The sequence below is a fragment of the Rattus rattus genome, chromosome 16, assembly GCF_011064425.1.
Source record: "Rattus rattus isolate New Zealand chromosome 16, Rrattus_CSIRO_v1, whole genome shotgun sequence".
NCBI classification, from domain to species: domain Eukaryota; kingdom Metazoa; phylum Chordata; class Mammalia; order Rodentia; family Muridae; genus Rattus; species Rattus rattus.
Window position 1 is genome coordinate 43773338 of NC_046169.1, and position 23580 is coordinate 43796917.

At 49.0% G+C, this 23580-nt stretch overlaps 1 protein-coding gene across 1 annotated transcript in view; it reads right to left on the reverse strand.

Annotated features, from left to right (window-relative positions):
• Window positions 1-23580, reverse strand: part of Galnt9 (polypeptide N-acetylgalactosaminyltransferase 9) — a 78473-nt gene that overhangs the window by 44847 nt on the left and 10046 nt on the right. The gene's annotated exons all lie outside the window — the stretch shown is intronic.

Below are 23580 nucleotides of genomic sequence, written 5' to 3' on the forward strand. Positions count from 1 at the left end.
CACAAACCTTTGACCTAGAATATGTCCTGTCTGCAAGATGTGCTGGAGTAATGGAAGTGTAGAACTTGTGGGAGTGGCCAACCAATGACTGACTTAAATTGAGGCCCACACCTGACACTGTATGGATGGCCTAGAACTAGAGGTTTGTCAGCCCAGAGACCCAGGATAGAACCAAATACAACTGGGAGGGAAAAAAGGTCAATGGAATGTTTTCTAATGATTCTCCGCTATACTCATAGACCGGTGCCTAACCCAATAGTCATCACAGAGGCATTGTCCAGCACCCGAGAGGAGCAGATGTAGAGAACCCCAACAAACACTGCACAAAGCCAGGGAAAGCAGAGGGGGAGAAAGGATTCTAGGAGCCAGAGGGGTTGAGGATACCATGAGAACAGGACCCACAGAATCAACTAAGCAGGGCTCATAGGGGATCACAGAGACTGAAGCCACACTCATGGCCCTTTATGGGTCTGAGCCAGGTCCTCTGCACATACACTGTGGTTGCATAGCTTGGCATCCCTTTGCAATCCCCAATAGCAGGAGTGGGAGGCAGCCCTGGCCCTTTTTGCCTGCACTTGGGACCCTTCCACGGGGTCGCCTCATCCATCCTTGATATGAGGGTTTGTGCCTAGTCTTACTGTAATTTGTTATGCCATGTTTGGTCGATATCCCTGAGAGTGCACTCTCACTCTCTCTCTCTCTCTCTCTCTCTCTCTGAAGGGAAACAGAGGAGGAGTGGATCTGGGTCTAGGGGAGAGGAGATGTTGGGGGGGGACTGGGAGGAGTGGAGGTAGGGGAAACAGTCAGGATGTAATATATGTAAAGATAGATAGATAGATAGATAGATAGATAGATAGATAGATAGATAGATATCCTGCCTTACCACTACATATGACAAAATCCTATCTTTAAACACATTACACTTTGTGCCTTTCATTGAAGACAGGCTTCCCACAGAGCAGACACACAGTAGCTTCCAAGCTGGCAGGAGAGCAGCCCTGACAGCCTCTGAGCACTTGTCCCCAGGCCCTGCTGCCTGGCTGCAGGGTGGCTGGGGGAGGGGAGGGCTGTTCAGGTGGTGCTAGTAGCCAGCTTTGGGGTTTTACTTGTAAAAACAAAATATCTGCTTGAACTGTCTGGTCAATCCAGAATACACCACTTGTGCTCCCTTGCCTGCAACCCCACCCTTGGAAGTACTTGGCCCTTGGTGGCCTGCTGCATCCTTTAACGCCAGTGTCTGAACACCGTAGCCCTGATAGCTGGATGGATCTGGTTCCCACTTTGTCAGCCAGAGGCAAGTCCCAGGGCTCCTAAGTGAAAAATGAGTGGAGTCTGTTTCAACCTCCGCCCACATCCCCTCCCCTGCGCCGCCTTCCCCCGATTTTTCTCAGCTCTGTTTTATTTTTAGTGATTCCGGCGGTTACCCTCGTGACTTCCAGAGGAATGCTGAATGCTCTGTCTCCGGGAACGTCAACCTTACCATGTCCCTCGATACCTAACATGTAAGATGAGGGACATACGGGTTTCTTGCCCACAGCGACCACAGTGTCCCACAAGGTTGTCTGCAACAGCCCTTCCGTGCTGTGCAAAAGCAGGCAAGATCCCACGAGATTTTGAAACAAGAAATGGATAAGTATCTTTCCTGCAAAGTTACCTGAACAGAACTCGCTCCAGAATCTACCTGGATCAAAATGTAGTAATTCCACCACTCACCAATCTCAGACCACATAATGAATTTTCAAATACCAAGGCAACGTTGACGTCGTTTTTGTTTTCCCTTGGAGACAGGGTCTCACTGTGAAGTGTTGGCTGTCCTGGAATCTGCCCTGTAGACCAGGCTAGCCTCAAACTCACAGAGATCCACCTGCCTTTGCTTTCCATGTGCTGGGATTAAAGGCATGGGCCACCATTGCTTGGCCGGCAATATTGATTTCTATTGCCAACGTTCTGAATTCCCAGAGCCACATGCACTCTGATTGTTTTGCGTTAGGTCATGACCAGCCATCTTGTTCTAGCATGGGTGTGTAAGTGTGGTAGTGACAGTGTTTGTTGTCCACTCCCTCATTATCAACAGCACCTCTAGGAGGTCATTTGGGGCACTTCAATCTGCAGAAGAGGAAACTGAGGCACAGAGTCAAACAACAAGTGAGGTTGTGGTGTTAGGGAGCACATGACCATACTCAGGCGGCATGGCTAGAAACAGCTGGTCTCCATGCTGTATCCCAGGCTTCTTTTTTTTTTTTTTTTTTTTCTTTTTTTTTGAGCTGGGGACCAACAGGGCCTTACTTCCTAGGCAAGCTTCTTAACGCACACCACTAAAATCAACCCCCAGGCTTCTTAACAAGGGATTGTGGGGTAGATTCCAGCCTGTCTCACTGGAGAGCGGGGACCATGGATAGTGCTCAGCACCCACATCCAGGGACCTTTTACCTCCTAAATCATTTGTATAATCTTGCTTGGACACCATCCTTGGTTTCCTATGCTCAGCCTGGGTAGGCTCTCCGATTTTGCGAATTCCACATCTCCTTATGTCTAGGAATTGTCTTTCATTTGACAGAAGAATATTACCAAATTATACTTCAGAAGGATTTTATGGAAAGAGAATTTTCTAAGCTATGAGACAGTTGGGAAATTTGTTTTTTCCTCCTTCTGAGTGGCAGATAATTTGGCTGGGTATAGAATTCCTACTAAGCTTTTCTCCTCACCCAGTCCCAGGATTGAATTCCAACACTGACTGAAGACCCTTTTCCTTCTATAGGTATTGTCCTTCATACTAACCCTGTCTCTGTGTCTCTGTCTGTTTCTATCCCTGTGCCATCTCTGTTTCTCCCATCTGGGTTATTACGGTCATTGACTTAGTTAGGGTTTTACAGCTGTGAACAGACACCGTGACCAAGGCAACTCTTATAAGGACAACATTTAATTGGGGCTGGCTTACAGTTCAGAGATTCAGTCCATTATCATCAGGACATGGCAGCATCAAGGCAGGCATGGTGCAGGAGGAACTGAGAGTTCTACATTTTTTCATCTGAAGGCTGCTAGCAGAATACTGGCTTCCAGGCAGCTAGGATGAGGGTCTTAAAGGCCACAGCCATAGTGACACACCTACTCCAACAGGGCCACATCTCTTAATAGTGCCACTCCCTGGGCCAAGCATATACAAACCATAAAAGTCATGTTTGGCCTTCAAGAGACATTTCCTTCTGGAAGATGTGTTCTATTAACTGTAAGATTATATACTTCTGTCTGCCTTCTAAATTGTTCTTCTGCAACTTCCTTTAATTTCTTTTTATCTTTTAAAAATATGCTTATATTTTATTTGTATGTGCATGTTATGCTTATGTGAATGTGTACCATGTGTGTAGAGGTGCCCTCAGAGGCTAGAAGAGGGCATCAGATCCTCTGCAGATGGAATTAGAGGTGGTTGTGAGCCACTCACTGGACATGGGTCTTGGGTGAATGGAGCTTGGGTCTTCTGACTGAGCAGCAGTACTCTTTCCAGCTGAGCCTGAGCCCTGGGACTCCCCTTAAATAGAGATTTCTCCTCTTGACACCTCTTCCTCCTGCTAACATCCCTTCTTTGTTTTCATTCTCTGACGCTTCCAGACTCCCAGCTTGATCCCTTGTGCAAATGTGCGAATCCTGGTGGCTAACTAGTCCACCTGTGGTATTCTTTGTTACAGTATTTTGAATCCCAAAACACTGGTTCTTATTCTCTGCCTTCTATGGCTGGCATGCTGGCTACACACACACACGCACACGCGCACACACACACGCACACGCACACGCGCACACACACACACACACACACACACCACTGAGCAAGCCAACTCTTGCCCCTGGAGATCTGTCTGTACTCACACAGTCCCAGGGCAACCTCCCCAACCCTTGGGGAACAGGTGAGGAAACAGACCTGGAGGAACAAAATAGCCCAGACAAGGTCTCCCTCAAGCTGCTCCCAGAAGGTGGCGGACTGGGGGCCCAGGCTAGGAACCTCCACTGTGAAGCGTCAAGGTGGAATCCTGGTGGCTCTGCTGGTCCAGGCCTGGCCCCCACCATCCTTCCTACATAGGACCCCTGTGGACATGCTACACATCTGGGAAGTCTCATATATCAATATCTTTATCATTGCTGGGAAAAAATACCTAACAAGGCAACATAAAGAAGGACGGAGAGATTGGGGTACAATCTATCATGGTGGAGGCAGCTGGACATTCTGTATGCATAGTCAGGAAGTAGGGAGATGAATGCACGGTGGTGCTCTGCTAGGCTTCCCCATTGTGTTCAGTCTGGGACCCCAGCCCACGAAGTGTTATCACCTATTCAGGGTGACTCTTCCCATCTCAAATATCCCAACCTAGAAACTCTTCCAAGCACCGAGCTTTTGTCTCCTAGGTAACTCTGGATCTGCCTGAGTTCACAACCAGCCCTAACTATCACACCTTGTTTTCAAAGTGTGCCCCAAGGGCCTCAGGAAGAATTCAAGGTGGTACAGGTTCAATCAGTCCTTAAGGACACCTGTTTCTTGCCGTTCTGTGGAGTCCCAACAGAGGATGTGGGACAGGAATGCTGTCTCTGGGGAGATTCACAAGCAGGTTCCACACAGACTCACTTCTGAAGAGCACTGATCAGGGGCTGCCACTGGAGAGGGGTTAGCATGGGCAGAGCAAAACTCCAAAACCAGCCTGGGAGTGGGGCCTGAAATCGGAGCCTCCTGCATGGCCTCGGCTCCTATCCCAGTTCTCTGGAGTGGGAATCCATACCAGCGACACTGACTGAAAACTCGAAATTGGATTTGCCTTTAGGGAAGGATCACTCTGCCATCGGATCCTGGCCTCTCACCTTCCTTCGCTCCCCCTGCGTCAGCTCAGATCCTACTTGACAAAGATTTCTTGTAAAGAGATGGGAGTGCTTAACCTCACCAGGAAACGAGGGAAAACCTGGAAGGACACCGAGATGGCCTCTCGGTGACAGAAAAGTCATGAGGCCTGTTTTACAAAGTTAACTGTCTATAGGGTCGCTCACACTCTGAGGCTCTGCTAAGATCCATGCTGAGCTGGGCAAACCCTTCTGCTTGGACTTCGGGACTTCTGGGCAGCAGCTGTGGGGTTTCCTTCTTCACTGCAGGCCAAGCTCCAGACACAGTACAGACTGGGTGGAAGGGGCCATGTGGGTTCCGAGTAAGGGGTAGGGAATGCTGCTGCTTCACGCCTTTCTGGTTCTCAGGATCTCCAGCTCCAATGAGCAACAATGAGTATAATGTGTTATACCCAGTAAGCACACAAGACCAGACTGACACTACTGTGGGCTGAACCGCATCCTCCAAATATCTTTAAGGTCAGTGCTTAAAGTCTCATGAATGGAGCCCAGTCTGGAAACAGATGAGATCACAGTAAAATGAAGTCACACTGGCTGGGGCTGGGCCCCAAGTCTAGCATGGCTGGTGTCCTCAGAACTGGGGAATTTGGATGTCTACCCACAGACCACCTGTGTAGAAGGTGCAGGTGTCCCCTAGGGACACCTGGAACTCCCAGCAGCTGGATGGGGTTGAAAGGCTTTCCCTAGAATCATGACTGCAGACTCCTTGACTTCAGAGCCTGTTGTTGTAGCTGGTCTGTGGTGTTTGCCGCACAGCCACGGCCTGCACCACATACTTGGACCTGACCAAGCTCTGTTGGTATCTGGGGCAGGAGACTCTGATATGTGTGAACTGTTCCTCACACAGAGTGACCCAGTGGTGACGCAGTGTGTGTCCATCCCAGGGAGCTGAGCTGTGAGAAGGTGGCGACATGGTTTCTGACAGCACTGCAGTTCCTGGAAAAGCTAGGATGAAGTGTTTTCTAGTTTCTGGTCCAGAAATCGGCCCTAGCTGAACGATGCTGTAGTGTGTGCTGTATCCTCAATGTCATGTGACTCTAAGAACGAGAAATGCACACTCCTCAGCTCAGTTTAAAACATCTTCTCACATCGTTCCTAGAAAACGGAAACCAGCATCCTATCCACATGACAGCTCATATGCCCATATGAGGCAGTCTAACAGCTCATTCCAGGGTCACCCTCCCAGGAGCTGGTGCCCTGTTGAAAAGGTGGAGCCCAGGATCATCATATAACAAGCCCAGCCAGCCACTCGGGCACAAATGCCCTCAAGAGAAGACAGACGGTCAGTAGTCAAATTATCAACTAAAAAGCAGTGTCTAATCCCACCAGGCCAGTCAAGGAGAGATAACAGGAAAAGGTCAGCTTTTCGGTGAACACTCTCGGGAGAATATCACCCATCTCCTTCACATTGGCAGGGAGACCATGAACGCACACCCGGAATCATCCAAGGGTCCCATCACAAAGACAAAAATCAATATTCACAGCCTAGTGCCCCACATTATTTCTATAAGACCATGACCACGGGGGGGACATAGGGGACAGAACAAGTGCACATTTGCCCTCCTCACTCTGCCTCAACACTTTCCTGCTACTGAAGGTTCTTTTAAAAACATCACTTGACTAGCCATAAACATAAAAAGCCAGTGTGAAAGTGTCTTTTATTTCTTTGTCCATTTGTCAAAATGGCCCCGGAGAAGGGATAGAGAGATGGCTTGGTGACCAAAAGCATTTGCTTTCTAGGGAAACAGAGTTTGGTTCCCAATACTTATGATGGCTCACAAACGCCTGTAACTGCAGTTCCAGGAGATCCGATGCATGCACTCACTTATGAATTATGTGCAGAGCCTTTGACAAGAGTCATCCCATACCAACCGGCAGGCACATGCTATCATCAGGAAACTTGGCAGGGGCAGGGAAGCAAGTGTGGTGCAGCTGTGACCACCAGCGGTGGGGTCCAGCTGTGATTGGCTGCTCCATGCCTGGAGTCAGTACAGGGAGAAGAAAAGTAGGGTGGGGCAAGGCATTCTGGGAAGAGGTTGGGACATGGTGGGCTAGAGAAGGGTGTTCTTGAAACCTTGAAAGGTTGGTATGGGAGGACAGTGGGTGGGGAGCTTAATCCTCAGTCTAATCCAAAGCTACAAATGCCTGGCATTGGCGTGGGTGACTGTCTGGTCTCACACATGGGGAAACCACTGAGGTGAGCATGGTGGGGACTCACAGACTGTGCAGGGGGCAGGTGAGGAAAGTAGGCTTTTTGTTGTAGGGAGAGAGTTGCAGCAGGGGAGAGCTAGACATGAAGAAAAGAGGGTTTTTTCCAAACCCCTGGGAGGCAGCAGCTGGAAGGCAAAGGGACTTTGATAAATGAGGTTACAGTTTAGCTTAACCTGGAGACCTGACTTGCAGGAAGGGGCAGCTCTGCTCAGGACATTCAGAGCCACCTTAAAATTGACTGCAGCAAACACAGGATCCATTTGGAGGGTTGGGAGACACAGAGACAATACCCAGGAACTACCCAATGCTCCAGGCTGCCAGGGTAGAAAAGCCTCAGCTTTTATGGGCCCTTCTGTGTTTTCTCATTTTAATTTCTATTTCATTAATTTCTGTTTATTGTCTCCCTCTTTCCAATTTATTTAACGACTGTGTGCTTCCCCTAAGACCTTGGTTAATACAGTTTTGACCTTAGTTGTTTTCCAATGTATTAGTGTAAAACCATAAAGTTAAATACAGATCAGGCTGAACCTAACAATTTTTAAATCATTTGGTTTCTGAGCCTTTTATGATGTTCAATATAACATACCCCTTCCAGCTCATAGGAAACACAAGGTTACAGCTTTGTGTGAGCCTATGTAGAGTACCAGCTTCTCGCTTCCAGAGTCTACCATCTGTGTGCCCAGCAGAGAACATGATCTGCACGGAGGGCTGCAGTTGGGGCTTGGCCTGTGGTCTGGTGCAGGCTCGAGTTTTTTTTTGTTTTGAGATCATGTCTCTCTGCATACCCATGGCTGTCCTGGAACTTACTATGTAGACCAGGTTAGCCTCAAATTCACAGATATCCACCTGCCTCTGCCTCCTAAGTGTTGGGGAAAGGAGCGTGACTAAGGCTCACTCTAATTAAAAAAAATTTTTTTACACTATTGCACACGTGCCAACATGTACATATCACAGCACGTGTGAGGAAGACATGATAATTTTCAGGAGTAGGTCCTCTCCTTCCACCACATGGGTTCTGGGTACCAAACTCAAGTTTTAGGCTTGACGGCCATTATCTTGCCCCCTGAGCCATCATCTCACTGGCCCTGCAGACTGAAGGTCTCGAGAACTTTCTGTGCATCTCCTAAGAAGGCAGGTCTTGTTGCTGAGTTCTCCGTGTTTGATCTGACAGTGCTGAGAGGCCTCCCCTTGCTCAGTTTCCCAAGATGCTCCCTTTTGTCTTAGTTCTTTCGATGTTTTCATTTCTGGGGACGTGGGCGGGGGACACTGAAGCACTTCCCTGGTGAGTCGTTTACCACCTTGGTTTTTATTGTTAGAAGCACCTGTGTCCTACTCCTCTGACATGCTGCTTTTAACGATAGCTCCTGAGTTTTCTGCAGGCACATTTGCCTCTTACAGCCAACGATCACTACCTCTGCTCTCCTCAGTACCTCAGGGCCTATGCAATGATGACTTTGTGTTCCTTGAGTGGCCCTTGTCTTAAATGTGGCTTGAACACAGCCAGGGGGTGCAGAGTCTTGAACAAGACTTCTGTTCAGAGACTTCTCAGTCCTGGCCTCCAAATCCAACACTTTTTCTTCCCAAGGTGCAGTGACCCATTAGTGACATCTGTGTAGGACACCTATCCTTCCCTGCCCCCTCTGCCTTTAAGTCACAGGCCTCTTGGGTTACAATCTGCTGATTTAACTATTGAGTCTGATAAGGTCTTGGCCTCTCGGCTGAGGTCATGTGTAGAAGTCAGGGTTGCTCTAGCCTCCCATTCAGTTCATGCCAATTGTCTATGCAACCAGTTCATAGTCCCAGGAGTCTGACTTAAGTCCTCATTTTCCTTGGCTCTCCACAGCCTCCCATAGATGGCCAAGCCCACAATTCTCAGGTTGATGTTGTAGAGTAAAGGTGTGGAGTTCTTCTTATTAAATGACTGAACTTTTGCAGTTAATTGGGAAGAAGGAGAAGGAGAGGAGGAAGTAGAAGTAGTAGTTGGGGCTGTTACCTCCTCATCAATCCGCACAGCTGCCCAGGTGCCTCCAGACACACATTCTGTAGAACTGGCTCTACATGCTTAACAGGAGCTTCCTGGGGTGGGGTGGGGTGGGGTGGGGTGGGGTGGGGTGGGGTAGCTGCCAGTTTGTAGTTTGATGGGTAATTTATCCCAAGCTTGGCTGGTTTATTTTCCAAGCCCCATCTCCCAGTCTTCTCTTCTTTAGGGGTCTGCCTCTTTCTACCCCCGGAACAGAGTAGGAAGCTGCTACCGCTCCAGGTGCCCGCCCTCCAAATCTATACAGTGCCTTTCCTCTTCCTCCATGTAAGTGGCCCAGGCTATGCTCTCAAGACCATCTTCCAGGTACTACATCTTTTCTTCAGCAGTGTCTGATTCCTTTGTAACTTTGTACTCTACCCATTGAATCTTTTGTTTTAATGGCAACAATGTACTTCAATTTTGGAAGTCTGTATATATCTGCCTTTTCCTTTTTTTTTTTTTTTTTTAATTGTTGAGACAAGGCTCTGTAGTCTGTGCTGACCTCAAATTGGCAACCCACTTACCACCACACCAGTGTTACTATGTATTTTTCTAATTTATGCTTTCTTGTTTCAAAATATAATCTCCTTGTAATTTTTATCCATTTTCTCTTTTAAGCACTTCATAGAAACATTTGAGGGTCTCTCAAATCATCTATCATCCTGTCCTGTGTGTGTCCCTTGGCCACACCCATCAGCTCTCAGCAGTGGCTGGCTCCTCACTCACCATGTATTTCGTCAATTTCCACATGAAATAATCCTCAGAGGGGGCCTTTCGATCTGGGAGGATTCTGATGGCCCACAATGCAGAGGGAAATGTCCTGAGCACGTCCACACTGACTAGGGAGCACCAGGACAGAGCTGGCCCTCCCCTTCTTTGAGTAACCAGTCAGCTGAGGTCCTGTGGGGGCCATTTCCATGCATATGAGTCAAGTGCTTCCTCAGAAGGCTGCTTTCCCAGGATGACCTGGAATCACCCTGCCACTGAGGCAGGGACATTGGAGTCTTGTCAGATCACTGTATACGAAACCAGTTCCCTTGTTGGGCATCAAGAAGTCTCTGTGGCTTTGGCCAAATGTTGACAGGAGGCACAGGTTTTTAAAATAAGTGTTGGGAAGCAATGAGGGGAGCAGAAACCAGGCTCACCTGGCTGGCCTCCTGGGCTCCAGGTAAAGGATGTCTGTCTGAGGCTCAGAGGTCCTGGGGAGAGGTGAGCAAAGAGCTATAAGGGAAGACGGAAGCATCACAGGTGTGGCTTTGAGGTAGGGTGTTTCTTCACAAGTTCCTCCCATTGTAACAGAGAGCCATGAGGAAGGTTCCGGTACAAAAGGAGGAGGATAGAGATAGCCACAGTCACCTGGGGGTGTGACAGGAAGGCCCAACTGCCCCAGCCCAGCACATCGAGTCGGGAGACACGGCTCAGCGGTTAAGAGAATATGCTGCTCTTAAAGAAGACCCAGGTTCTGTTTACAGCACCCATACAACAACTCATAATTGCCTGTAATTCCAGTTCCAGGGAATCCATTGCCTTCTTCTGGCCTCTGCGGGCACAAGTTATACATATGGTGCACATATATACACACACTCATCACTCATGAGAAAAAAATCTAAAAAGCACAGCAAAACAAAAAGCAGGGTTTACACACAGCTGAGATTGCAGATTGCTGCTCTAGGTCCCTGAACCACTGACCTCATCCAGGAGTCTGGAAAGCACTAGTTAGAATCTAAAAACCAGGGGCTGGACAGATGGCTCAGTGGTTAAGAGCACTGACTGCTCTACCAGGGGTCCTGAGTTCAATTCCCAACAACCACATGGTGGCTCACAGACATCTAAAATGTGATCTGATGTCCTCTTCTGGTGTGTCTGAAGACAGCTACAGTGTACTCATAGAAAGAACATAAATAAATCTTTAAAAAAAAAATCTAAAAACCAGCACTCAGCCCCACCCCAGAGCAGGACTTGACTGTGTCACTGAATGAAATTGGTGGGGCATGGGAGGAGGTGGGGGGCAGAATCCTCAACTTCCTGATTCTCCTGCCTCAGCTTCCAGATGTTGGGATTACAGTTGCCTGCCACCATACCAGATGGTTTTTGGAATCCTTAACAACCCCCAGATCATTCTCATGAGTGAATGGGTGCTCTGGTTCTGGCCTTCAGGTATCACTGAATCTCAGGTGTCACCTCCTAGCAGGTGGATTAGAGCTGGACCAGCTTGGCACAGAAGGGAACCAGTACTCCTGGGGCTGGGAAACATCTCAGTGTCTGGGTACAACTAGGTATCAGCTGTCCTGGCTGTGGGTATCAGATGTCCAGAGCATAGGCCAAGAGCTGGAGGAACCACCCATTTGTACCTCTACTCATCCCCATGGAGGCAGGTCACATGACAGCAGGGGCAGGCTACTCCATGCCACTGCTCTAGCTCAGGGTCCAGGTCCTCCTCTGGTTCAGAGGCAGTGGTCTGACTTACAAGGGGCAAGCGAGTGGCCTTAGTGTAAGACTCAGGCAAGCTACTTCCCCATCCAATTCAATGGTAACAGAGCCACTGAAGGCAATGACTCAGTGACATGCAAAGCTAGCAGTAATCCCACCTTTATAGAATAATCATTCCAAGTTCTCGTCCTGTGCCCTGGGGCAGGGAACTCCGAACACCTCTGATTACAAGATCACAGTGGGTAGAGCCATTGCCAAAGGGTGGGTGTGAGATTGTTTACACAGGAGTTGACTCAGTTTGGAAGCAGGGTGGCAGGCAAGGGTGACTCAGGCGCTGCGGTGTGACTTGGATCAGTTTCCACACATCCCTTCGAAGCTGCACTCTGAGAAAAATTGTGGCAGAAGTCCCAGGATAAATATGCCACTCACTGTCATGCTGGGAACTACGGATGGTGGTGAGGACTGGGGTTGATGGTTACACAGGACCATTGAGATCGAACCAATCACTGCCAGCCAGAATTGGGACCAAGAGTTCCAGGTGATCTAAGATTTCCAGAGAACCATCGATAGATAGGTTCCTCTTATGACATGGTTTGGGAGAAACAGTTAAGAGGCTGGGTTTTGGTTGGCTAAGTACTGGACGCTGGGAAGCCAGTGGGGCTGTACCCAGTCTGTGAGTCTAAGTCCAGCAGGTTGAGGTGGGACATCTGTTTCATGAGGAATGGAATGGGGGCTGAATGCAGCCATAGGTAGCACAAAATCGGTGTTCTAACCAGGCCGTCTCTATAGCACCATGGCCATGAGGCATGAGGCATGGATACTGGGATGGTGGTGGATTCCTCAAGAATGCAAGTGGCAGAGAGAGACCAGCCCTAGTGTCTACACAGATAGCTTCCAGACACCTAGGTTTTGGTTTGGTGAAACCCACTTTAGACTTCTACAATCCAGGCCATCCTTTGTGGTGACTTGTTCCCATAGGCCCAAGGAAAGAGTCAAGCAAAAGCTCGGAAGTGTTTAGAGCCCACATGCTAATGTCTGCAGTCCTTCCCACAGGACCCCTGGACTCTGAGCACTCTCCGTAGAGGGATAGCGGCTGCAGGCTGTGTGGTAGCCAAGGATATGCTACAACATGTTGCCTTTGTTCCTGTCAAGTGGGTCTGTGCACGAGAGCACTATGCCAGAGTAGCAGCCAACTCTGGAGGGGGTAATGAGGACAGAAAGTAGTGTTTCAGGCCTAACCACCAGACCCATGTATATTTTGGCTGCAGAGGCTGCTTAGAAATCTGGCTGCTGGGGTTGGGGATTTAGCTCAGTGGTAGAGCGCTTGCCTAGCAAGCGCAAGGCCCTGGGTTCGATCCCCAGCTCCGATAAAAAGAAAAGAAAAGAAATCTGGCTGCTGCCACATTCGAGGCCTGTAGGTTCTCAGTTTAAGTATGAACATCCAGCCACTTTAGGGGACACAAATCTGAAAGCATGGATCTGTTTCCAGCAGGGCAAGGATGGGCTCTTAGGAGGGCTGCCTGAGCCCACAGTAAGCAGCTCCCAGCAGCTGCCTGAGGACCTAAATTGTACCTTAGACAGCAAATGCATCCCTCAAAGACTGCAAATGTGGCTTTGTCTGCAAAAGGGGTTGTTGTTGGCATCGCTAAGTGTGAGTGTGGAGATGAAAGGGTTCTGGATTGAGAAGCCCTAAATCCAGGAGACAGTGTCCCCATGACAGGCACAGCCAGTAGGTAGAGAAGTGATGGCAAGACTGAGACTAAGAACCATCAAGAGAGAGAGGTCGGGGTTGGGGATTTAGCTCAGTGGTAGAGCGCTTGCCTAGGAAGCACAAGGCCCTGGGTTCGGTCCCCAGCTCTGAAAAAAAGAACCAAAAAAAAAGAGAGAGAGAGAGGTCAAGGAAAGGAAGCTACCGGTACCTTATCTCGGAGCCTGCAGACCTGCCGTCTGTCACGCCAGCCCAAGGAAGTAAGAAATTACAGAAGGAAGTAACAAGTAGGGGGCCAGTGGTGAGGTCTGGCAGCTTCTGCTCCCTGCAGAGCCACTGTTGGCTTCAGAGAGGACGGTTTGAATGGCTCTGGTGGGCCACCTACCTCCACGAGGGGCTTGCAGGCAGGAGTCTGATCATGGGGAGTCATCAGTATTCACATGGGACCCAATGAATGCCATTCTGAGAGACATATCGGAAGGGTATACCCATCACCATATCATTCGAGCTTTGCTTTTTATCCTCAGTCCTGGGTCCTTTTCCTGCTTGGAACTAGGACTCAGTTTTGGGGGCAGGAGTAGCCATGACGTGAGTATCAAGTGCAATGCTACATGGCAGGGATTTGGAGGGGGTTGGCCCTGGAAGATCTCCACCATCCCTCTGGATTCCATGTGCCACAGAGAACCCACAATGCTGCTCCTCAGCCGTGGTTTTGAAGCATACAGAGAGACAAAGAACTCAAGTCTCTGATAGTCAGATGGAATTCTCTCCCATGCAAGAAAGACAAGATCTCAGCACAGGAAAATCCCCGCTGCCAACTTATCGATGGCCCTGCCAAGAAGAACTCAGCTAGTGTCTCCTGGCCAGGCAAGAGCCCCCGCAGGAACGGAAGTGCTGCCAGCTCCCACCAAACTTCTCTGCCCCCAGGCAGCCCACCTCTTCCGCACAGAGTACCTGGGCTCGTGGGTGGCTGTGATTTTTCGACTTGGAAAGCAGCGTGGCTCTGGAGCTCCCTGCTTCTCTTTGAGTCACTGGTTTCCATCTGTTACCGCAGCATCAGCCAGCGTTCTGAGAGAGGAAACAGCCTTCAGGACCCAGGCTGCCAGCCACAAGTCCATCGCAGAGGAAGAAGCAGAGGAAAAGGCCTCTGGGAAGAAGGGTGGATGGCCTTGAAGGTGAAGGTGCTGGATATGACAACCGGGTCCTGAGAACAGCGTCCCCTAGCTGGAGTCTCAGCCTAGGGTTCCCGACACCTAGGGTTCCCAATAGCCCAGAGAACAGACTCACGTTACCCAGGATGCCGTAGCGGCAGTAGGTCAGAATAAACTGTGCTCACTGAAAACAACTAAGAACGTAATGACCAACAGAACCAACGTCTAAAATGCAATAAACAAGGCTAGAGAGATGGCTCAATGGTTAGAAGCATTAACCACTCCTCCATGTTTGATTCCCCGAACCTACACGGCAGCTCAAAACCATCTATAACTCCAGTCCTAAAGGATCTGACACCACCTTCTGGACACTGTAGGCCCAGGCTCACACATAGTACGTAATAAACACCTGATGAAAGTCATAAGAAGTATGTGGCCCAGAGAGGAGAGAGCCGAGCAGGAGTGTGGGACAGGAGAGCTGGGGAGCACTTGTACTTTGTCCTGATGGGGGGCTCCGAATGCTATGAGTCTGACGTCGCAAGTGGAAGAAATCAGCAGGGTCACTTTATCTCTCTAAAGAGGGTGAGCGTGAAACCTGTGTGTCCAGCCACATGTGGACACAGTTTGGGCCTGAATGATCTTGAGGGTAGATTAAAGGACCTCCAGGAGGTCCTCAGGAGCCCTTGGTCCTCTCCACGGGAATCTCTCCATTCTCACACTGCAAAACCTGCTTGCAGAACAGACTTCATCACAACGGCCACAGCCCGTACAAAAAGCCACACAGACAGACAAAACACCATGAGTGCATGTCACAGAGCAGTGGAGGCTGGCTTCAGACACCAGTCCTCATGTTCCCTTTGGTCCCCAAAGAACCAGTGGTTCCACCATTGTCTTACAAGCAGGAGGAAATGACCACTGTTACCTGCCAGGGTCTATGCAAGCTTCCCTCTTGATTCCGAGATGTTGGCTCCCAATTTTGTGGTGTGTGTGGGCGGGAACAAGAAGACTGGGGACAGACAGAACATCCCTCCGGCCCTCCTTGCTCCTCTCTCTCACCACCACCCCCCTAAAAATGCAAACTGATTTAACGTGCCTGGATATTCATTTTGGATGATCACAAAATATGGATAATAATGACAGGCCCTGGTTTGCCTCTGTGGATGACTTCTCTCTCACTGCTTCAATTCCATCCACTCTCAAATACAACAGCTCCTTTTATTGTGATCAGTTAGGTCTTTTAAGATTCCCCAGGGAATGTCAGCAGCAAACCTCTGAACTGAGAATAGGACCCCCGTTGAAGGAATCAGAGAAAGAACTGGAAGAGCTTGAAGGGGCTCGAGACCCTATATGTACAACAATGCCAAGCCACCAGAGCTTCCAGGGACTAAGCCACTACCTAAAGACTATACATGGACTGACCCTGGACTCTGACCTCATAGGTAGCAATGAATATCCTAGTAAGAGCACCAGTGGAAGGGGAAGCCCTGGGTCCTGCTAATACTGAACCCCCAGTGAACTAGACTGTTGAGGGGGCGACAATGGGGGAGGGTCAGGAGGAACACCCCATAAGGAAGGGAGGGGAGGGGATGTTTGCCCGAAACCGGAAAGGGAATAATACTCAAATGTATATAAAAATATTCAAGTTAATAAAAAAAAAAAAAAAAAAAAAAAAAAGATTCCCCAGGGACCCGAACTAATAACAGGTTAACAATAGCACCGACCAATATCCTTAAACGATGAGGTCACTAACAGTTTGCAGGGTGTGGCAGTAACTGGGAGGTGCCTTTGGAGGCTGGGTCTGATACATCCTCCCATGGAGTTCCTACACTCAGCTGAGAACACAGCAGGGAAGAAGGGGTGAATTGGAGTTCCCAGAACATGGGGTTTCACAGCTCCTCCCTACACTGTAAGCCCACAGTTGCTAAACAGCTTCTATGCATAGCAACCAGTGCCCACAAACCCAGGTTGCATCTAAGGATCATTGACTGCAAGGACAGGATGGTCTAGGGTGACCTCAACAATGACACACCTGAGCGAAGGGATGGTGGAGATCACAACACAGAGATCCACCCATCTATTCATCCATCCACATGTCCATCCATCCATCCGTCTGCCCACCTACCTACTTGCTTGCCCATCTGTCCATCTGCCCATCTGCCCGTCCATTCTATCATCACCTACGTAGTCATCCAACTATCTCACCAAATAATATTTTTCTACTGCATGATTGGCATTATCCTACCCATTTATCCACATCCTCCCTCATTTTAACTGTTCCTTCTACATCTTCAATAACATTTCTGGGAATCAGTTTGTCTTCACCAAGTCCTCTGTAGACATGTAATCTCAGTGATCCTGGTAACAGGGACTGATAACTCCCATCTCATAGATGTGGAAAACAAAGCTCAAAGAGAGACAATGACTTCCCCCAAGGTCATCCAGTTGGAGTTTGTGCCCAGACAGACCCATCCAACACTAAGTCCTCAGCTTGAACACCTCCCCTTCCATGAAACCATCTGACTTGTCATTAAACCATCCCCTCCCTGTGCCCCTGTGGGTTTTCACGCCCCCAAAAGCATACCATCCCCGAGAGTAGTGACACTGCCTACTGCTTCCCATACTGGAGGCTCTCAGAGAAATCCAGGATGCAGAGTTCAGCATTGCTCTTGGGCTTAGAGCACACACAGGGCTTACACCCACCACCTTCTCCCCAGCTCCCTGTGGAAGCACAAAACCCATGACTTTTAGTTACATGCATCAGAGAACTACACCGGGCTGGAGAGATGACTCAATGGCTAAGTGCGCTGGTTGCTCTTGCAGAGGACCTGGATTTGGTTTTTAGCACCAATATGGTTTCTAGCTCACAGCGCTCTGTAACACCAATTCTGGCAGGGATTTGGCGCCCTCTTCTGGCCTCTATGGGCACTGCACACATTTGGTACACATACACATAAGATAAAAATAAATGAATCTTTAAAAAAAAATATTTAAGCAACAACAGTTGATCCCTATGGAGTTGGATGAGAGGGTCAAGTGGACGGTGAAGGGCAGAAATGGCTGTAATGAGGAAATGGTAACCAGAACCCATGAGAGTCTGCCTTTCCCCAACGGGAGACAACTCATGCCAGCCATTGGTCCTAAAGTTTCACATTCTCCAGAGTGAATACCTACACTCTCATTTACAGAGGAAGACACTGAGGAACAAGGACATCACACGTGAGACCGAGGCTGCATAAGCACAGGGTTGGGGCCAGCCTAGCACTTCAACCTGCTTGAATCATGCACTCCGTTCCTGCCAATCAAGCTCATCTCTGTGTTCCCAGCAACTGTCAAGTGCTTGAGCATTGGTGTGCTAACAGGCGTTTCCCACAGCCTTCTCAGAAAGTGTGATAATTCTCCTTACATAACCCGGAACCTGCCTATGATCCTCCTACTTAAGAACAAAATCAAGCCCTGCTCAGTTTTAGACTGAGACATACACAGAGTAACTGGCTGAACCGTATGCTCAAACAAAACCAGTTCCAAGATGGCAAGACAGCTCGGTGGGTAAAGGCATTTGCTGCTAAGCCCGACCCGAGTTTGATCCCCAGAACCCGGATGGTGAAAGGAGAGAATTATACCCTCAGGTTGTTCTCTGACCTCCGTGTGAGCACAGGAGTGACCACGTGCATGTGCCTGTCTACACATATATACAATAAATATAGTTTGTAAGATAATAAAAATGTAAAACTTACTTCTTACCATGAGAAGTGGAAGATAAGACACCCAGCTCTGATCCAACAAAGTCATGTCTCCTTGGCCAAACTCAGTGAGGTACGGAGATCATGTCTGGGTTCGAATCCCATCACTGAACTGTGAGGTTTCTTGGGTCCTGGCCTCCTTTGGCAAAACCATTTAAAGAACCTGTGTCATCACAGGTGTCTGTGGGACCAGGAGTGAAGACACGCTTCTCTGTGTTTACAGTAGCTTGGTTTTATTTTGTGTGTGCCCCTCTATTATTAACCTTAACCCTGAGGCCTCACTCAGAACTGAGAGGACTTGGGACGTGTGAAGTAGGCTGGTCTGACCCTAAGACTTTCTCCACAGAGGCCAGCACTCACCAGTGAGGATGATGGGAATAGTGCCAAGGAAGGTCCAGGCAGCCACCTACCCCAGCCATCCTTACCCTTGAGATCTGCTGAGTGAGTCCTTGGTTCCATTGTCTCCCCGTCTCTCTGCATCTCAGAAAAATGTCTAGAAGTGTCAGAGCTGAGCACTGTGGGCCATGCAAAAACACTTTGGGATTGTAGGTATAAAAGCACACAGCATGTGGCTGGAGAAATGGCTCAGTGGTTAAGGATACAGACTGCTCTTCCAGAAGGCCAAACGACCCTGGTTCTGTTCCCAGCAACGCGGCACTCAGAACCATCTATAACGCTACTTCCTGGGAAGCTAATGTTGTCTTTTGTCACCTGCAGGCACCAGGCATGAAGAGGATACATGGACATTCATACAGGAAAAGCACCCAAATAAAAATTAAATTAAAAAAAGAGAGAGACCAAACTTCTTCTCCACCTTGTAGACTGGTGGTCTCAGCACAATTATACCCAGTGTTCTCACCTGAGCATAAGGCGCACTCTATAACACCCCTACACGAGAGGAAACATGCATTCTCACAGGTACTTTAAAACACTGTCTAGTTGGGCATGGTGGGAAGCAACATTAATCTTAGCACTCAGTAGACAGAGGCAGGCAGATTTCTGAGTTCAAGGCCAACCTGGTCTACAGAGTTCCTATACACCGAGGCTACACAGAGAGACTCTGTCTCAACCAAATACATACATACATACATACATACATACATACATACATACATACAAAAAGTTAAAAGACAAACTGTCTAGTGCCATAGAGGTACCAGAGAAGGGGGAGGGGTTAAGAAAGAAGGGAGAGAGACAGAGAGGGAGAGGGAGGAAGAAAGGGGGACTCAGAGAGACAAAGAGGAGAGGAGAAGTGGGAAGGAGAGAGCAGAGGAGAGAGGAGATGGAGGAGGAGGAGAATAAGGAGGAGGAAAAGGGGGAGGAGGAGGAGGAGGAGGAAAGAGAGAGGACAGGAAGATAATTTGCAGTTAAACTTCAGCCCCATGACCTGTTTCTTGCCTCCCTAGAAAAATGGAAAATCCCTGGAGAAAAGCCAGCCCGTGCCTCTCGCCTGACAAAGAGCCACTGGGGAGCTGTCCATGGTGTCAGTGAGCCCAGCCTTCCCCTTGCCCCTGTTCCCACTCAAGGACAGGGGCCATCAATCCTGGCCCTCTTGTCTTTTCAAATGCCAAGTCTTTCTTAGCAGTCCGAGCCAACATTCAATTCATAGTGCCTCCTTCCATCTTAAAGGTATACGCCCGTTAGCCACTGAATACTTTAACCTGTAATGAACTGGCTTTCAGGAGTATCTGTCCTCAGGAAGATCATTTTGGTTTTTACAACCAAGAGATAACATGAACCTACTGAGTAGGGACCAGGGATGCAGCCCACCCAGACAATCACCAGCACACAAACATCATGCACTATATTCTACATTCTGCTCTGGCCCACGTGTTCCCTGACTCTAACAGCATTTGATAGAAAATACAGACTCATTGTCCCCATGATCCAGTCCCCATGGATCACACTCCCTGGCCTTTTCTGGACACTCCTTGGCACTGCTGCCCCAAGACATTTGCACTGGTTGAGCCTCAGACACTACTATTCATCCTTCTTTTCACTTCAGGCTTTCCTGATGTGTTAGTCGGGGTTCTCTAGAGTCACAGAACTTGTAGAACGTCTCTCCATATTGATGACTTATTGTGATGACTTAATCTGTAGTCCAACTAACCCAACAATGGGCAGTTGTGAATGGGAAGTCCAAGAATCTAGTCGTTGCTCAGTCCCATGAGGCTAATTGTTTATGCTGGTCTTCTGTAGAAGCAGGTTCCAACAGGTGTGCTGGCAAGTAAGCGGAAGCAGTTGAAGAAGAGTTGGTCTTCCTTCTACCAATGTCCTTATGTAAGCCTCTAGTAGGAGATGTGGCCCAGATTAAAGGTGTGTACCACCACCCCTGGGACTTGCTTTGTCCTAGGTTGACCTTGAACTCAAAGATCTCCTTGCCTCAGTCTCCTGGCATCAAAGGCACGTATTACCTTGCCTGGGCCTAAGCTTTTCATGGCTACTCTGCCTCAAGTCCTCCATGCCAAGATCCGGGTCAGAAACCTGTGTCTTCCAGCCTCGAGATCTGGATCACAGGTGAGCCCTCCAATTCCGGATTGTAGTTCATCCCAGATATAGTCAAGTTGACAACCAGGAACAGCCATGACACTGAGAAGTCACTGCTACACAAGGCCCTCTCTGGGCACCTTTGAAAATGCCAAGACCGTCAACTCCTACTTCAGCCTACTGTTCATCTGCTTTCTCCTGAACACTGAACACTGCTGAGAAGTGTGCATATGTCGATTACTGACAGTAACGTAGCAGCCTCTCCTCAAATCTGGGCACGTTCACCCCAAACCTTGGGGGATGTGGAGACAGCAGGCTGACAGTGCAAGGATAATCGGGGGCTGCAGGTGGCACCTCTAGGGTCCAGGACAGTGACCAGCCTGGGTCTGAGCCTTCACTGGACTCTAGAAATTAACTCTGTCTCTGCTGCTCTGTTCTTCACCAAGACATGGGGACCACAGAGCTCTCGGCACACCTTCCTCTGGGCAGCACCTTGTACCCAGAGCATGGCCAGGAGCACATTGGACAGTAGATGTTATAAAAAGTTTAACGAGACTTGGTATACCACTTCAATGTGGAACACATCTGGGCAGGGCCACCCAGAGGCAGGATGGAGGCAAGGAGGTGGCAGAAGAGACAATGGCTGACCTGCTGCATGTGTATCCCCAAGAGGACACTCAGAGCCCACACTATAACCGAGTTTGCATATTTTGAACAAAATATATATGTATCTTCTTGGGATTTAATCTGGTTGGTTGTATAAAAATTCGAGTGAAAATTTATTGGGTTTACATGAAAGAAAGAAAATGGACTCAGCTAGTCATGCAGACAGCTGGGCCAGTCTCCGCTGTGAGCCCAGCCCCCCTTCTTCTCTCAGCCCTGCACATAAGCATCAGCCCATGGGCAGAGTGGCCCTCCCAATCATCTCTCTCAGGGGTGAGCTACCTCAGGGCTAACACTGGGCTACAGAACTGATGCTGGGGCCCTCCCCAAAAGAGCTCACAGAGGGACAGCAGGAGGCCCTCGGAGATAAGCTTCGTGGTGAGTAGAGCCTGAGAGGCACCAATGGACACAGCAGGTGTCTCACCAAACAACATTGCATCCATGTATGCCCTCAGGCCTTCCACAGCTGGCGATGGTGACGTAACGGGCTCCATTACCATGTGGTAAAGAGCTGAGTGAACCATGTCCCATGCATCTGCCAAAAGCATTAGCTAAGTGCATAGGATCCATGCTGTATCACAAATCTGGTGGTTGGCTAAACTTGAATTAAAGTTTCTTCCTTTCAGTTGGGTGGTAGTGCCACGAACCTTTAACCTCAGCGCTCGGGAGGTGAAGGAAGGCAGATCTCTGAGCTTGAGGCCAACCTGGTCTACAGAGAAAGTTCCGGGACAGCCAAAGCTACACAAAGAAACCCTGTTTCCAAAAACCAAAATGGCCCCAAGGCCCACAGCCAGCCAGACCCTGAAGGGTATCTAGCCCTCTTAGGTTCTGTCTTATCCCCACCCTTCGCAAGGCAGCTCGGGCTCTTCCTAAGGAGGGCGGGAAAGCCCAGAAGGAAGGAGCTATAACTGAGCTACATGAACTGTGGAGCAGGGGGTCTGGCAGGGTACCTTGGAGGTCCTGGGACAAAAGTCCCTTTATTTCCTGGGCACAACAGCAAGGCCTGGGAAAACACCATGAAGAACATTTGTACTTAGAATGTGTATTTAAACACACATCACGAGCAGCTGAGGTATCCAAGGGGTCGTGTGGGCTAGACCCAGGGCTGTGGCCTGCTTTAGTCAGTCAGAGCTTCCAGGATCCACGCTGTAGGCTCCAGGTGGACCTGACCCAGAAAGTGAGGTGCTGTGGGGCCTCATACTTGCTATGCCTTCCTTTCATGGTCTCGAAAAAAGATGAGAGCCATCTGATTCCCCTTGGACCAAGGATCCGGGGGACCTTGGACCAAGGACACCAGGTTGGGTCAAGTGTCCAGCCCCTAACACCAGGCATTCATACCAATGGGGTTGACAATATAACACCCAGTCAGCACATGGCAGAATGGAGAGCACATTGTGCTTAGTATGGGAGCCACAGGGATCCTACCGAAATGCAGACTCTGAGACCACCCAGCAAGCAGGGAGGCTGGCCAATCATCCTCCCTACACCAACACTGTTAAACATGACAAGGTGACACCCTGACCTGTTCTGCCTTCCCCGCCAAGCATCCACATACCCAGCCTGTCATCTGTTCTCATCGGATCGAGAGCATAGGATGCTCTGGCCAGGACCCGGGATGGGGACTTAGGAGTCTCCCTCTACCAACTCTGGTCACTCTGATGGCCTCAGGGAGGCCAGTCAGGCTGGAGCCCCAAGGATCACCATACTCCAGCTTCCTCCCTTCCCTCTGCACCGTCTTTGCAAAGTGGTCAAGTTTATATCATTCCGCAGATTCCCTGAAACTGACTCATCTTTTGAATTAAGTAAATTAGTCTCTCTCTCCTTTAAAATTCAAACGCGTAGCCGGGCAAGGAGTTTCGTTTACTCCCATTCTTGTGAAATACTCTTTTAGAAATGTGACCAACTTCTTTGCAAAATCACACATGCTTCAGCTACGATGACCTGATTTTTCGTGAATACGTGTGTATGATTAGGAAAACGTAGACAAGCTCACACGGTAAGATTGTGGAGTCCTGCGAGGAGATTTCTGAGTGCTTGTGAGAAAACTCCAAGAAACCAAGACCAGAGTCTTATGACCTCGGTTTCTTCAAAAAAAAAAAAAAAAAAAGTTTAATTTTTCTTGAATGATGGTCTCATGCCCCTCCCAGGTGTAGCAAGCAGGAATTAGTTATTAGTTATTAGTTATTAGGAATTACTTCATATTAGTCAACACCTGGCCAGTGTTCAATATGTTTGAGCCACTGGCTGCTTGTCTGCCTCCTGGGGCTTGCCCTTCACATGCGGTTTGCCCTT